General features: G+C 35.6%; 1 long non-coding RNA gene across 2 annotated transcripts in view; it reads right to left on the reverse strand.

Moving 5' to 3' along the window:
• Nucleotides 1-17,972, reverse strand: part of LOC149690706 (uncharacterized) — a 179,398-nt gene that overhangs the window by 154,582 nt on the left and 6,844 nt on the right. For both annotated transcript variants that reach the window (XR_016383782.1, XR_016383783.1), the window contains exon 3: nt 1,667-1,756. This is a non-coding gene — a long non-coding RNA (uncharacterized LOC149690706). The remainder of the gene's footprint in view (nt 1-1,666; nt 1,757-17,972) is intronic.

The following is a 17,972-nucleotide window of genomic DNA, read 5'->3' on the forward strand; positions in this document are numbered from 1 at the left end:
TATGGTAGATAAATAATTAGATATTTTAAATAAATATTACTTAATAAATGTTCTTAATTTCAAATTAATTTCAGGTACATTTCTAATAGCTAGCTATAAAATATTAAAACTAAAAATTATCTTTGTTTTTTTTTTATTATTATATATACGATCCCAAATATTATACGAAATAAAAACCATCTATCACTGGGGTTTTTGTTACTGCACCCCTCAAGGGGGTTTCATATAATATTTTAATGCAAAACTATACCCGGGGGGAGGGAAAGGTTAATGGGGGGGGGGTAACTAAAAGAGCCCAAAGATTTTTAAGTGGAAATAATTTCAACGAACCGGATATTCGAATTCAAAATTCGTAGCTCGGGTTTTTTTTGTTGTATTTTTTCGTTTCTCCCCCTGAACGCTATAAATTTTTGCGCCTGTAATATTATTGAGTGCTTTCTCATAGCTCTAATGTTTATAGGTAGAGACCCCGCCTATTTTCAGAGTTTCTGTTCTAAGAGAGAATACTAAATATTATAACCCCCCACCCCCACCCCGACACACAAGCAAAATATACCTGCCTTCAATATATACGCGCCGACAAGATGGTCAAGCTGCCCTGACTAAAAGCCCCTCGTTTAAAACTATTATTTTGCTGTACAGTTCCCCTATTTTATGCAGAATATTTTGCTGAAAAATTCACCTATTCTATGCAGAATATTTTGCTGAAAAATTCACCTATTCTATGCAGAACCATTGGGTCTACAAATCCCCAACTTATGTGGAATATTTTACTGAAACCTTTTTCATTTTATCCAGAATATTTCGCAGAATTCCCCTTGTTTATGCAGAATATTTTGCTGAGAAATTCCCCTAGTTTATGCAGAATATTTTGCTGAGAAATTCCCCTAGTTTATGCAGAATATTTTGCTGAGAAATTCCCCTAGTTTATGCAGAATATTTTTCAGAAACATTCCCCTAGTTTATGCAGAATATTTTTCAGAAACATTCCCCTAGTTTATGCAGAATATTTTTCAGAAACATTCAATTATTTTATGCACAATATTTTGCTGAAAAATTCCCCTCTTTTATGCAGTACAATTGGCTAAATAAATATCCAAATTTATGAGGAATATTTTAGTGAAAAATTCCCCTAGTTTATGCAGAATATTTTGCTGAAAAAATTACCTAGTTTATGTAGAATATTTCAATGATAATACCCCTAGTTCATGCAGAATATTTTGCTTAAAAATATTTCACAAACAAATAAATCTGCAGTAACATCAACCCGCAAGACTTATCAATTCAATACACTATGAAACCTTTATCATTTCTTGAAGGGATTTAAAAATATATAAAAATATAAATTCACCCATAGAGCCCTCGGCTTGAATCATTCATTCGTTAGCCCTCTTTAGTTTTAGCGCTTAATGAAAAAAAAGGAAAAAAAAAGAAAAACCCTTATAGCTCTCTCTCGTATTCGAATGGCGAGTTAAAAGCTAAGAGAGGTAATTTTTGTGGAATATTTCTTAAGAATTTACGATCCATTTTTATACGTAACTTGTAATAGTCTTAGGCTGGGACTAATTACCATAAAATACTAATGTTAACTTCATGTTTTAAGGGTAAGAAAAAACGCGCTATAATGACTGAAACCCCAAAAAAGAAAAAAATCATCGGTACTCACGATTTAAAAATAAAAATGGCGGCCACCGGTGATGAAATTTGCGTAAAGGTTTCTAGTCCTTCCATAAATTACACTTGATTTTAATAATATCTAAAAATAAAATAACACATAGGGTTAATAACTTATTAATTAGCTACGCAAATTAATTGCTTCATAAAAATTAAGTAATTAAGGCTCAGAAGGTAATCAGTTTTGAGCTAAATATTAATAATAATGCTATTTTAAAGTTGCAAGGCTAATTTAATTCAATATTAATTGAATTTACCTTAATTAGTAAAATATAAGAACTTTCATTGCGTTTAAAATTGGCCAATAATCATAGTGTATGTTTTATCTTTAACACATCTCAAATTGAATTCCGTCAGTTGCGCTAGAGGGCCTTTTCATTTTCCGAAGTGTAAATATATTTTTTCTTTTACCTCTCATTTTCGTTTTTTAATAGAAATGTTTCAAATTTCCATTTAAAGCCTTGGGCTTCTTTTAATTCATCATGACATTAGCTGCACCACGAGTGCAGACTACATTTGGGAATTCCTTAAAAAACTAACATACACCCTCTCATAAGAAAGAAAAGTAGTTTTTATCAAGTGCGCTTGAGAATTGATACAATTCATCCAAGAAACATTACCATTTATGTCATCATGGAGTCTTAATTACCCTTATTCCAATGTATTACTAGTCCCAGTATCATAATAAACAGACTCATATATTTCGTATTCATGTACGATTTGAATAAATTCAAACGAATAGGTATTTTTTTAGGGATGGAAGTATGAAAAAAAAGTGAAATTTTGGTGGATTCCAATTTCATCGTATGACTGTACTTTGTTAAGCCTTTGCGTCCAAGTTAGCTAATGGGTTCTAGGTAAAAAGAGACCCTTTTGGTAGTAGCGGGGTAAAAAGAAAAAAATCAGTGGAAAGATTGGCCCTAATAAAAGCCCAGGGAATTGAAAGAGTGTATTTGATATCTTGTTTAAACAACTCGGGGTGAAACTGCGAAACCGCCCTGGTGCAAATTTAACCCCATCTTCCCCCTATTAGTTCTAGCTACCTCTTTGAGTCAACACGACACCCTTAAAGAAAAAGAAAAAAAAACGCACGTGGGTGATAATTTCACCCTGAGATAACAGTGCTAAGAAACATAAACGGACCCTATAATAATACTTCTATATAATGAATTTTAAGTCTGAGATGAACCTCAGTTCATCCCAAATAGAAGCTGCAAATCTTTGATAGATAAACGCGAATGTAACTCTAGGGTTAAACTGATTACTTTGGTACTGAGATGATAAAAAACGGAATTGGAAAAAACTACTAGTATTTTTATCAGAGTGTTGTATATTCAAATTTATACTATAAAAATACGAAATTCCTTATTTTTTTTAAAGGAGATGGGGGAGGGGGGGCTAAATCAAATATTAGCCCGGATATTTTATACTACCCTTTTCAAGTAACTGAGAGAAAATTTTCATTAGATTTTTTTCTCGGTGATAGAAATTAAGAGTTGTTTAAACAAACATTCATTTTATTAATATCAAAAAAATTTTAAGGGGGCGATTGGCAGTCAAGTGGAATCAATACTTGCCCGGGGGCTAAACCCCTTAAATTTAAATTAAACTACGCCATGGTATCACGTGGTCCCCTGCAGTTTTAATGACGTCTTAGAGTATCACACCTTTATTGATTTCGTGATAAAAATAAATGTATTTAATATTTCTTCTACAAACTTAATAAAATGTTAAAAACACAGCGCAAACTGAATTGAACTGGTGTAATTGCAATCTACAAGTTTAGCTCAATATACCTACACAGAAATATTTCGGCACTAAAAATTCCTGAAATTTAAATTCCTTATTGGATCATCGAAGACGATATCATATAAATTGAAGCACGTCGTCCCATTTGTTGAAGAAGAGTAAGGCTAAGCCTTGGTGGGTGCCCTCCGCCCGTCATGATTATAGTAGGCGTAGAAGGAAATTGTTTGGCTATTATTCGAAGCACTAAAGATTTCCCTGGACCCGTTTTGAAAACCCCGAAAAGCAAGCAAGCAACCCACTCACTCGCTCCTTCCTTTTGGAGCTGGCACTCGAATGGCTCCACTATAGCCTAGCTCTCTCTCTCAAAATTCAAATGGATTTTCCCCATCATGCACTAAAGGGTAAAAGGGATGTGGGGATCTTTCTCCTTGATACTCCTAATTTCGAAAGCTATTGCATTCCACTGGGAAGACCAAGAGCGAAAGAGCATCTCTCTTTAAAAGAGAGAGCCCACAAAGAGATGAAAGAGAGAGAGAGAGTGTGTAATTTAATAAGAAAATCCCTTTCTTTGCAACCGTACCATCCATGGTACAGAAAAAATATTAATAAAAGTACATAACTTGTAGAACAATCAATCGAGCGGAATATGAGTTGGGCAAAGCAGTTCTGAACCGAAACCCACGTTATAGTGTGAACATAGCTTTAGAAAGGGTTGTACTTAGTGGAAAAGAAAACAATGATTGCTTATAGAGTTTTGGCGGGAAACCGAGGGCAATTTTATTGCCCCTTTTCTCGACCATCCTATCGGCCCCTATTTGGCAACTTTTATTAGAGTAACATTTCAAAAAAGGAACCATGAAGTAAAAAAAGAGCCTCAAATTAATGAATTCGAACTCTAGCATGCAGCAGCCGAAGAGCTATGGTTTCGTAGTTATTGCTTCGAACCCAAGACTTGCCGTTTCCCCCATCATGGCAACGTGCGTCCATTGGAGTACCCCTAAGACCAGGGTATTTTACCACAGGAATTAATTGAAGATACCATTCCCGTTTAAGGAGGAATAGCGCACCTAACACCAGTAAAGAATATAAAAGAGTAAAACTACATCCCGGAGTTTTGATCGTCTGAGACAGTTTCTCTTGTCATTGAAGGTTACATCAGGATGGGTTTAGGGAATGTAATGGATAATACGGACTAGTGAAATGGTGAATGTAGTGTAGGTATATGGCAATAAAAACGGGCCCGAAACACTAAAATGGCGGAGCGGAAAACCCAAAAAGGTTATTGTTGCAAAGGCAGGGGAAAAAAAAATTCCTATCTGAAATGAATGTTCCCATGCACGCTCTTTACGCGCCTAAAATGGAATTATATTTATAAATATATATATAAAAACACGGAGGATCCTGGGATATATCCATCCATAGTTAGGCTTAGCTACGAAGAAACAAAGGCATTTTATGCGTCCCCCCGTCCGCTTTTGGGCATTGTTTCATGGCTTCGACCGTTTCATTACCAAGAACTAAAAATGGTGTATGTATGGTTTAGGTTTCATTATTTCTTTTCCAATAAATTATTTGGTTTTTAATTGATTTTTGTGAAAATTAACGCAATATTTTTGATATAATATGTTTGGGAATAGTTTTCTGAAGCTGGTTTCAATAAGGGACATTAATTTACCAACAACCTTTGGAAGAAGGTTTCAAAGAAACTAAATAAGAATTTTCAAACGATAGTAAAAAAAAGTTGGTCTAAAACGCTAGACGCAATAATAACTGGCCATAAAAATGTTTTATTCCATTTCTCCAAAGAAAACGACAGCCGACCAAAAAAAAAAAAAAAACGTGGGGAAAATTATATGTTGGGTAATTTTTGTCAAGCCGACAGCCATAGCTGCTCAAAAACTATAAATTCTTTCTTTATATGCGACTGTTTTTACACAGCAGTTGGTCAGAATGTGGAAAACCTCCATATGTGAAAATGGCAGATAAAAACCGCTTGTGAATTCGACAAAACTAATATTGAATGTTTTGAAATTAATATTAAAGTAAGTGATTAAATTAAAACCCAATATAAAAACCTTGGACTTCAAATTCGTAAAAGTAAAACACCAAAAATCTCATGGAAATTTCAACTCCCAGAAACGAGCAAATACACTATTGACACCTACGTTTAGTCTCCGTTGAAACTTAGATCTTTAAAAGGCAAACCGCTGCCATTACCCCATACATTCTTTCCCATAGATTTCAATCAAGGGGCTAGACATAGTAACGCCATCTGTTTTAGAAAGTAAGAAACATTGTTTCCAAAATAACAGGGCTCGGCTCTTCAATATTTTGATTTGTATATCTATCTAGCTAGGGGTTGTATTTTTGTCGGGTCCTATAAGTGAGGAAGTCATACGACAAGGAGACTCAGGGTCCCTCTCTGGCACCCCGGAACCCCGCAAGTCGTAAATAAAAGGGGCAAAAATGGGACCATAGATGACCCTTGTGATAATATTAACGCCAGAAACCTTTTTCCAACTAAAAAAAATAACTGCGGCATGCAGCACCTTAAAATGTATGACGCAACCAAATGGTATCCCGCGTTTTTTTAAAAAAAAAACCTTCCCAGGATGCATTGAGTGCTTGGAAAAGGGAGCCCATAAAGCATAGGGAACTATGGCCCCCGACGTTTAGGAAGCTATTTAGGCCCTTAATACGGGTGCATCTGTATTGGGGTCGGGCATACAACTAACACCCCAAGTGCTCTTGGTTCCTAATGGACATTGGCTTGTATGGCGACGAGTTACGACTGACCCATCTGTATGCCATCTATGAATTGTTCAATTCATTCGCGGTTTTTCCTCTGGTACTGGTACCCGTGTCTACGCTCACAGCTACAATGGAAAACCACTTTTAGAAAAGTCCTAGGTGCTTGGTAACCCCCAAGACGTAGTCTTTGAGGGCCTTGGCCAATACTTAACAGTAAACATTGCCATTGAAATAAAATAATATGACTTTGTTCATTTACCAAACAAGTCCCTGAGTGCCTACTTATTATTTCAAGTGGTCCATGAGAGAGTAAAATTTTAATACCATTAACAAAACAGAAGAAGTTAATTAAACAAAAATTATGTCTAAAATCGTGTTAAGGCTATTAAAATTTCTACCCTAAATTCGGTTTTTTTATACATATATAAGACGGTTTTTCTTATGGTAATAGACTTTAAAGTTAATTGGATATTAGGTCAATAGGTGAAGGACATTACGGTGTAGGTAAAGAGCATATTTCAACAATGGTTTCTCATTCTTGAGAAGAACCGCTGTGCGTGTTAAGCTCCCGTAAATTTGTATAAATTATTCCGGCACGGAAAATACAGATTCAAAATAAAAAAAAAATTTATAAAAATTTATATTTTATCCTGGTTTGAATCGCGTACGTAAGTAAGTACTTATGAAATTGGACATAAATATAAAATGGTATCTTCAGAATATTTTATTTTTTATAAATTTATTAAATTGTTTAAGTTTAAATTCCTCATTTTGATAATTCCCCAAGGACATCATACAATCCTATAAAAGCCTTGACCCCACTCCCCTCCACTGGGTGTACAACCCCTTTCAATATAAGGTTAGGTTTCATATTACAAACTGGAAATCACGGCTACCCATATCGTTTTGGGACCCATAAAGAAAAATAAAAAAAAAGAAATACATAAATTTAACTTTTATTCTTAAATTTATAGGTGCATGGATCGGGATATTCCATTGTTTGTTAATACCGCTTGTTAATACCCAGGATACCCCGCGCGGTACCACGCTAGAATCGCTCCGCGCATGCCCATTGTTGGAATCGCACAAAATCCAAGGGACCAACTTTTTTCAGGGACCCCCAAAAAAACTCAATATACGAGAGCTAAAATGTAGTAGATATAAACTGAAATTCGAATATTTAATCCAGGAATAGTTAAAAGTTACGACGTTTTTACATTAAAACCTATGTCTAGAATCAAACGTAACAGAAGCGTAAAGAAAAAAAAGGCCATAAACGCCAATATTTACGAGTTCTGATTTGAGGGGGAACTATTGTAAATGTTTGATTGTTAGGAAGGAAGAAAAAAAATTGGATAGGGGGAAATTCCAATAATTTTATTCGAATGTTTATTTCGACTTGAAAATGTGTTTGAAAATGACGCCCCGAGTAATGCGTCACATCCCCTATAGCTAGAATGGTTTCCTTTTTGCCAGTGAAGTCAGTTGCCAAAAAGGTCCGCTGTGTTCGATTGAAACCACAGATAGAAAGAAAGTTTTGTATAAAACGTAAGTCGTTATTGCTTTTTCATTTGAGAAAATCGCCTCTTATAAGCTAAGGTAGTAAATTCCCGATCACCATCACCGTTTCTATAATTTTCTTTTCCATTCTGATAAGCCTAGGTCGAGGGGAGAAATGGAGTCCGAATTCTCGTATCTGATTTCAAACCAACCCAAGTCAGTCATCATGTTTTACGACATATTGTATACGATTGTAATGTCAAAAAGTAACATTAAAAAGGTCGTTATGACGACTTAGAATCGCGTATCCGGTTTGCAAGCGTTTTGTTACGTTACATTATATATAGATGGGCAATAGTCTGCGCAATAGATGAAAATACATGGCCTTAAACTCAAAAAAAATAAAAATAAATAATAGTTAATTTTTAAAAAAAACGTAAGCCATTAAATTAACTATTAATACGTGTTTGAATTGATTGACTTTAAGTTGAAAAACACCGCGCGGACAGTTTTACAATAGGGGCCAAATTAAAATACTTCAAAAACCAAACGTATAACTGACAAGATGAGGCATCAACTGATCACCTCATTTCTTGACCGCGCATTTAAAGCTAGACTGCGTTAAAAACAATCTAAGGTTGAAACGGATTGCAATGCCTTCCATTCCTGATGCAAACTTAAATTGACGCGGGTTTCACCTTAGTCCTCGAGCCCTAAGAAAGACTATAGATGGGAGCGAGGCGAGGCGAGCGATGCTGTTATTTCATTAAAATAAGCTTTCCTCAACTAGGTGAGGTAGGTAAGTAGATTTTGTGACTGCATGCCGTCCGCTCTCCATCCGAGATTTGTTATTCTTTTAAGAAAATAAGGATACCGAGGCTTAGAGATGAACGGGGGAGGGGGAAATGGGCAGGCATTTTTCTACTTAAAAATAATAATCGCACGCTGCTTGCTATATAACCAGCCTCTTCACGAAAGAGTGGGGAGAGAAAAGCTTGGGCCAAGACGTTACGTCTTAAGATTGCGCGGACAGGGCTTGCCTGCTTGCCCTTCTTGGAATTTATGAATGTTTTGTTAACTCGTTCTGTCACGGCAATGTTTTCCTTCAAATTTAAATAATAACTCTTTCTCTTATCTCCGTCATCCTTTTCGTCCCTAAAAGACTTATTGTTTATATCTTAGCTGTATTGTTCAAAGGCTTAAAACAAACACGAGGAGTTTTGGCGCTCTTGCCCTAGGGGTCGTCGAAAGAACTCACGTGATACTCTGCATGGCTCTTTCGGCTCACGCGCTTCAATATTTAGGCCTATATCCGACCTTGAAATTACCTTTAATCCACAATCACGTGGTGATTGCGCGTGATGTTTATAAATGTACGTTACCTTGGCAACGTAAACCATATTACAAATATATATAAAAAGATTAGGGTTCCATTAGTGAGAACAATTTGTATAAGATTATAGTCCGGAATTAATATTTCTTCTTTTATTATATAATCTTTGGGGGTGTGTGCGAGGCTTAAGAAAAGGCTTAAACATTCAGTGACGAATGGTTCACGTCCGCCTCGCGATAAAAACATTCTCATGGTTTTCCAAGATAGAAAACCAAACCGTACGTGTTCCGAAATACATATTATTCTCTGCGAATCAACCATTTGAACACCCAAATACCAGGAGTGTATAACAAACGCAGAGTGTACTATACTTAGATTTAAAATATAATATAATATATTATAAGATTTAATTTTAAAAAATTAGTTACTCAGAAGGAAAATATTTAGGAATATTAGGTTACAAACTCGTCATGCATTGCTCGGTTATATTCTGGTATACAGGGGTGAGGGGAGGTGTATAAAGGTTGTGATGGATGAATAGAAGCCCGTTTATTTTGGCCCACCGTATATACTAGCAGCTAGCAGCAGCGGTTCATATAAATATATGTATATATACGTAATTCGAATGGCTATTTCGTGCCATAACCTTATAGGAACCGCAGGGGGGGTATAAGCTATCATTTTCTCGACCGTAGGTTGTAGAGAGCTGGAAAAATGCGTGCGTCCGTGCATGGACCCACCCTTTATATAAAATTGTACTCTCGTCTGATTAATATACGAAACCCAAAAGAAAAAAAAACACAGTACGCCCATTTCGAGCAAGCACACACACACAGAGAGCGAGAAAGATCGTGTGGCGCAAAGGTTTGATGGAATTAAATTGGCCCTCTCGACGACGACCAAAGTGCCGAGTGTTCATTGGATTTCTATATTCAGATACGCCTAAGAGAATTACCCTCCCGAATTGTCTTTAGCATAATGGCGACAGGGGGGTCATTTATCTGACCCCTGATTGGTCGAAACAACCAACCGAAAGAGTACGTACGTACGAGGTCGTGGGATAATATTCCAAAAGATCGCGTGACCCGGGATGATTCTAAAGTTGTCGACGTACACGGAGCCGACCGGGGGCTAGCTAGCTAGCTATTAAGCGCTCGCAATGTATGCATGCGCCCAAACATTCCCGGCGCTCGCTTCAACCTTTCCGAATCTAACTAGATTGTTCCTATGGGTGTGGTTCCATAGATGGATTTAAATTATGGAACTAAGAGAGTTAGAGCCAGAGTTTATAGGGGAGAGACTGAAAGAGTTTAGGTGGTTTGGGTTTTAAATCCTCCCATAAGGTTTGTTGCCTAGCTTAAACGCAGGTGAAATTACCCCCGATAGCTTTGCTTCACTGCAACGGTTTACTGCTATATATACGTTATGGGAAAGCTTACCTACAAACTTACAAAGAGTGGGAAAGGGGGGGTTCAAACGATATAAAACTCTGAGGGAAAGAGAAAATTGTTTTTAATCGGAAATTTGAATCTCGCTCCAGATTTATTTGAAAAGCGGTATTGGTTTTAGGACTACTGGGAATTTAATAACAACATTTTATCAAGAGCTGAGTCAATTTCCAAAAAACAATTTCTTGTTTTTTACCAATCCTGATAACTATTGAATTAAATGCCACGAACCAAAAGAGACTTATAAATTGTCAATGTTGGTAGCGAGCGTTGACAGCTTTTAACGATTAAATGTTATTATTTTGGCAGTTCTTATTAGAGAGCGTACGTGGGTCCAAGTCAGCTATTTTTGGTTGGAAGAGGGGGGGGAGAGAATATGATCTTGATGATTTGCTCTGATGAATGATGATTGATTCCGTTATTATCATGCAAATAACAGTTTATCTATGCATCCGAGAATCCCCTCCTAAGCCTTTGCTTCTGTTAATTATTCCTTTCTTTTCGTCGACACGGAAGTCACGTGATTAACATAAACCAACCAATAGTCTTGGCCCTCAACACTTCAACGCGAGACTTCTAAAAGGAACTACGCCTCTAGAACAAAGCCAAAGTCTGTATCCGCACGCTATACCGTTAACTTTATAGTAAAATATTAGGTGCGAATTAATATTTTAATTATTTAAATTAATTGTCAAACTTTTAACTCAATTAAATATTTATATTTAAATAAAATTCAAAATATTCATGGGGATATTTATTTTAAATTCATATATTTAAAAAGGCAAGTAATTTAAAATTAGCTCAAAGGTATCGCAATAAATATAATGGCTCCGCCTTCAAATAAAACATTAAAAGCTATAGATATTTTAAAAATTCGTTTCTTTATAATTAGTCGAAAGATACGGCCTCGGGCTTGCCCCCCTCCCTCCCTCTGCTTTCCCGGGCTGGGGTAACGCCCCTAGAATCATAATGGAAAAAGGAAACTCACAGTGAATAATAAAATAATACAAAAAAAATAAAATAATTTGGAAATACAATTAATATTAAGCTCGTAACCTTCGAGAGTTCATTAAAAGCAAAAAGGCCCGTTTAAAATCATTTTTACGAACAAAAATAAAAAGAGACAGCGTGGGGGGGTACAGGGGGGGTTTGAAACCACCTATACTATTTCCGCCACCTGTTTTATAACCGATTTATGAATATTCATTAAAAATATCGGCTAGGGAGCAAATTCACACTTAAATTTATAAAACTATAGAGTAGTAGAAACGTTAACGAGGTATTTTTGGTCACAGCTTGATAAAGATCAGGTCAAAGGTTAGGTTGAAATTGAAAACAATGACTTTAAGATAATTAAGTTAAAATCGCGGGTAAAAACAAAGGTTTAGTAATAACTAATCAGTTCGTTGTTGAGTTTCACGCGGAATTTGCTTTAACCCCGTTTATTTTCCTTAATGGTGATTATAGGGTAGTTCGTGGCATACTCGGAATGGTCTTCGTAGCGCGCGCGCGAATATTAGATTCGAGATTTGGAGCACGAGCGCTTACGTAACAAACTCAAAGTTAAACTGCACGCGCCAAAGGCGGGGAAATAAGGATGAAAGGGGTAGATCACCTTAACTGGAAATAGGAACAATTGAATTTGTACGCTAGAGGGCCTTGGATTATCATTTAGTGGATGGTTGGAGCATCCCAAAGAGTAGTAGATTACAGTAACCCAGAGAGGAAGGGAGTGAGGAGATGGTCCAAGGCTTATCGGGGGATGCTAGCTCTTTTACTCGGATTTTACTCCAACAAAGACCCGTTGGAGCGATAAGAGCGGCTTTGAGTTATCACGAGGCCAACGTCGGAGCTAGCCCGACTCATTAATCATACCGAGAACCAGAGAGAATGTTGGTTGTGTGCATGCCCCGTTTTGGGCACCCAATACGAGTACGTAGATGAAGGTAGAAATACCATACCCCCTTCCAAGCAACCAGAGGAATTCAAAAGACACCTTTTCAGGAGCAAAAAAAAACTAAACTATAGGATTTTAGCAACTAGAAGCCCTGGACCAAAAAGAGAGAGAGAGAGAGAGAGAGAGAGAGAGAGAGAGAGAGAGAGAGAGAGAGAGAGAATCTTCTCCTAACTTTAGGGAAAAGAGTAATTTAAAGGGTGGGGGTTAGGTTTTTAATCAAGGTTAAGATAGTGAATAGCCCCTCGAACAAGTAGAAGAAAAAATAATTTAGACGTATGAAAATTAAATTAATTTAAGTTGATTTGAATGAAGGAAAGGGATGAGATGAGATGAATTGAAGGGATACATAATATAAAAATAAGTAAACAGAATCAGGCTGCTAAAATTTGTGTGGGAAAGTTATTTTAGTTTTAGAGGCATACGTGGGGTGTGCTTGTATGTACCCTAATATCCAAGCAGCCATCCAGATCCACTTCATGGTCGTTTTTGACAGACATTTTTGGAGAGCCATCCCGATGTACTTAAAAGACTATCTTTTATTTCAGCGCGAGGCGGCACCATCACCGACCGGGTGTAATAACACAGAACCCGAGTCATGCAGTCAGGCTATACGACTTTAATTAAAATCAGCAGCCACCATGATCCAACCGTAATATTCAATACCAATAATCCCTTTCCACTCCGGGCTTTAATCTATTACTTTGAGGTGCAAACTAAGAGTGAAAATCTTTGAAAATGGGGATCGCCTTTAACTTTTCTTCATCGATTCATGGCCCCTTGACCCCTAAGCGGCGGGATGCGATATCTTCAAAAATATGATCCCCTAGTGGCGGACATCTAAACAAAACAGTAGAAAGAGAGATGGTTTGGGGGGAAGGGAAGGGGACCAAAGATTTTTAGGGGGAAAAGAGATTTGAGGGGGGGGGTCTCCCCAAAATGAATAGAAATTGGCAATTGTTTGAAATTTATCGCTTGGTTCTTTGGTGAGGGATTTTTCAAAGAATATTGCACCCCCTTTTAGTTTTCGTTAGGGGATTTTTGAGAAGATACCCCAATAAATGAAAATAAAGTGCTCTTGGCTTTAAAACTGGTCGATTATTTTAAAAATAGCCGTATATACCACCTTTTATACACAAGTGTTGCCAGTCAATTGATAGTTCAATTGAACAGACTGAAAATAGAATTTTGTTCGATTCAGTTCCCAAACCCTCAAGAGATGCTCACAAAAATTACTGGCAACACTGAAGCGCATGCGCAGTTAAAGTTAAAGTTTCTATAGCCCCTTTAAGCTCACACTATAAATATGGTGGTTTTTAAAGAAGATACAAAACCACAAACAAAAATATTAATATTAACAAAACCATTTTCGAATTTCTTACAAGATAAACTGACTAAGTTGTAATTGATTATTTCCACGAGGTATCATCGTTAGAAACGCGTTTAACAAGTCGTTAACCAGAAAGAATTCCCATTCCCGAGTTAAGAAAACTTCACTTCTGCTTCTATTAACGAACAGAAATCAAGTTAGGATTGTTGGGGGTCACAGCTATGCCTATTACCGATTGTTGACCCTCCCCATTTGAAGAAAAATATCATCTATGTCGTGACTTTCTCTTGATGAGAAAACCATTTAAACCTCTTGCAACGAAACCGGACTTGCATGCTTAGCAATATATATGTATTTTTTTGGGTCCAGAAACATTTAAACGATTTTTTTTCTCTCTCTTTCTATCTCTTTTGAAGAACGATTTAAACGCTTGTCGATCCCAAAAAATTATTTAGCCCTGCCTAAAAAGAGTATATAAGAGACTCGGCATATTTTAACTTCAAAAGGTCACTTAGATCTAGATAACCTTTCTACGAAGACATTGAACTAACTAACCATCACAAGGATACGTTTAGATATTTTAAGAAGAGAAAAAATAATTTACGAAATTGGCAATTATTGAATTTACGTACAGACCCTATTTATTCAAGATATAAAAATTGTCCTCCAAAATATAATTGTTACTAAAACGTCTTTCGATGACACGTCAAAGTATAACTACAAAACTACGATTGATAGCGTTAATTAAAAGCAAGGAAAAAATTAAGGGGAAAAAACCCGCCTTTAGTGACATATTTTTTCCAGCTGAAAATAATTTTATCCAATCATTGGCAAATTATTAGCAATTATTTTACCAAGAGGAAAAAAGCAATTATATGATCTAATACATATTTTTCTTTACCTTCCTTGGCACTGACACATACCCAATTAAATTCTTTTCAATAATTCTAATTAGTTTTAGGCGTAAGTATAGGAAAGTTTGCCAAGATCGTAATCTACCGATAGTATTTGCAAAGTACAAATAATTTTCGTGTTTGACATACGATCAAAATTATATACCGTTTTGACAATCCCCAAAAACCGGTATAATTGAAACGTTTAAATGAAATTAAATATAAATACTTAGTTTGTAAACTTGATAATTAAACTAATCCTAAAATAAATACTCTAGGCCTAAATCTAAAGTGTGTAATGGCCGTATTGGCATGATAATATAGGTGAAATTTTCAGTTGTTCAAAATAATATTCTATAGGTGGGTTAACAAGGCCAAAAAACCCTACAATTACTATGGTATATATATATATCAATATACTTATAGCCCCTGGAAAGAGTTCAGAGATTTCTACATGTTTTTTGAGAAAGGGGGCATATTGAAACACCCCAATTTTAGAGTTTAGACCCAAGTGGTATTTAAGCCGTCAAAAAGATTAAACATAGATATAATAATGATAGCCTACTAAAAACAACTACCCTCAAAGAAACAGGAGTGAAACTCCAAGTAGATTGTTTGTGTGTACGGAAAAAATCTACCTTGTTAACTTGGTTTACAGTAGATTTCAAAACTTATAATTGAATTTGAAGATCAAAGTAATTTCTGATATGTTTTGAGATGGGTACAGTGCAAATTGAATTATTAAATTCCCACGTGCACTTTTAATTAACTAGAACTAAATTAAACTTAACTTACGATCAAAGTCGTAGCTAGATAAATTCAGAAACTTTTAAACTTCCGAAGAATTAAATTACCCAAGTTGAAACGAGAGTAAGAAATTGTAAGAATCTACAAGACGTATCGCCACCTATGAAGGAAAACTGAGAGATAGAGTTTCTCCAACAATTCCTCAGATGCATTGATTTTTTTGCGAAACCAAATAAACCTTAATGGTTCTTACTATGATTCGCTTGTAGCAGCCCTTTCCTAACCCTAAAAAAAATGGAGTCTCCAAATACCCTATCCTACCGAAGAAGACACAGACATATACTGACATACAAGCGCGTGCAAATTTTTTCTTCTCTATTGTATCTCAATAATGAGAGTCACGAGGGTGATCTTATCGTCATCCTGAGCTTCTTTTTTCTCCTCTCTCCATCTTCGTATGATCCCTAACATCCTAACGATTCCTGGCCTTAGAAACTTAGAAAAAATGATCATTTCAAGAGTGTATAGAGGAAGATGACACCCTCCTTATGTTGTTTGGCGGCGGCGGTGACGGGATGCTAGAGTACATTTATCGGAATGTGAAAGTCTCTCTCATCTTCCAAACCATTCTTTCTTTTTCCCAATATATATATGAAAGGATGGGGACAGATTTTTATCTTTCTACGGAATATTTCTTTTATGTATTGTCATACTTTTCCGCCCAATCTATTCAATAAAGTTTTTTTTTTTACTTTATTTCCATATTGTTCGGAAAAATATCTAATAAAAAAATCTAGTCATATAGGCTAATGTAGTCTTTTCTATTCAATTTTAAATGAAGTGAAATTCGATATTTTTGTACAAAAATGACACGTTTCCCCCTTTTTCTTTAAAAAAGATGTATATTTATAAATTACAATCGTACGTACACCTTAGAAAGGTATTTTTAATTAACCTTTGACCTTCTCTATGACCCTGGCACGAGGGGGATTTTTATAAATCCGGATACGAATTGAAAGGTAAAATTATTTTATATATATAAATATATAAAATACGCAACCCATGGACTATTAATAACTTCATATATTTATGAAAAGGTATTTGTTTTTTGGTATAGTCATAAATTACGTATAGTCAATCTATTATTTGCTTCATGGCAATTTAATATGCAAGACGGAGGTTGTCCAAACATTTCCTACGGACCAATTTAGTCTTAGTTGCAGCATGAACAAAAACGTGGGGTTATTTTTACTATAAATACAGTACTGATAAGAGAGTAACGAGGATTTCTTAAATTATAACGTGAATATTGATATATAATTATTTATACGTATTACAACAGATTTGCAACAAAATATTCTGTTTCTAGGTCAATATTCGTGTAAAAAATGTATAAACGCTAGATAATCTTTACTCGCCTATCGGAACTGACCAATAGATTGCTGACTTAATGAGATTTTTCCCTTTAATTCAAAGCATCATTAATTATTCCAAGGTTTTCAAACAGAAAAGAAAAATTACCGTAGAATAAAGACATTTCAACAAATATATATATATAAATATATACATTCGCCTTAAGGAATATGTCAAGCAGCCTTAAAGAGAGAGTGAACTGGAAAATAAACCGATTTTTTTCATAGATTCATCTACTAGTAAACATGCAGGAATTACATTAAAATTCAAATTAGTTTGAGATTTCATAATTTGAAATTCGCACCTCGGACAAATGGCGTAAAGACATTGTATCATCGCGTGCAATTTTTAACAAATCTTAAGCGCTTAATTTCATTCCACAATTCACTTTATTTTCCTTTTCACGCTCCCTTTAACCTGCACGTTTAAAATTAAGGCAATCCACACGCGGTTTAACTCTTAATTAACCCTTTCCTCGCGAACAAAATCCGAATCATAATGTTATAAGCAAAGCAGTATTTGCAAGTGCAGAAACGTTCGCGCCAATAAGGAAAGGGGGGGGGCAGAGTTGACGGAGGGAGGGGAGGGAGGAAGGAGTAATAATACTTGTAATAACTCTCTTTATAATAATGTAGGTAGGGTGCGGTCTTCCTGAAACTATTAATAACTTAGAAAACCAACCGCTTACGAATAAAAGAAGCTATACGCAACCAACCTACCATTCTTTAAAAACTGATCATATTTTAACATATCATACCCACGCAAAATACCAACGATGTTAAATCTTTCATTCTGGCAGCAACAAGGCCAATATCACTATCAAGTTAATAACATTGTCAATAACTCTGCTGTCCCAGAGGTAGGCAACTCGCAACGTTACGAAATACTTGGATAGGTCTCTGAAACCCACCGTGATTGAAGAATAAGTACACTTAAACACCCATAAATATTTGTATTTTTTGTGAAAAACAACAGAAACAGGATATAAAATAAAAAAGGAATTGTTTTTCCCATCAAAAAACATTTTCTAATTAATATAAAGGTAGTTTAAATCATAATCATTATCAATAACTCAAGCCTACAAATTATAGGCTTGAAAATATACTAAAGATAATGAAAAAAAAAGAAGCCTTGATCAACACGTTCGTATGTATATAAACTTAGCTAACTTTAAACGCAG

Source organism: Phalangium opilio, unplaced genomic scaffold (genome assembly GCF_054372755.1).
Source record: "Phalangium opilio isolate 3A_F unplaced genomic scaffold, DU_Popi_V2 ptg000031l_1, whole genome shotgun sequence".
Classification (NCBI taxonomy): Eukaryota; Metazoa; Arthropoda; class Arachnida; order Opiliones; family Phalangiidae; genus Phalangium; species Phalangium opilio.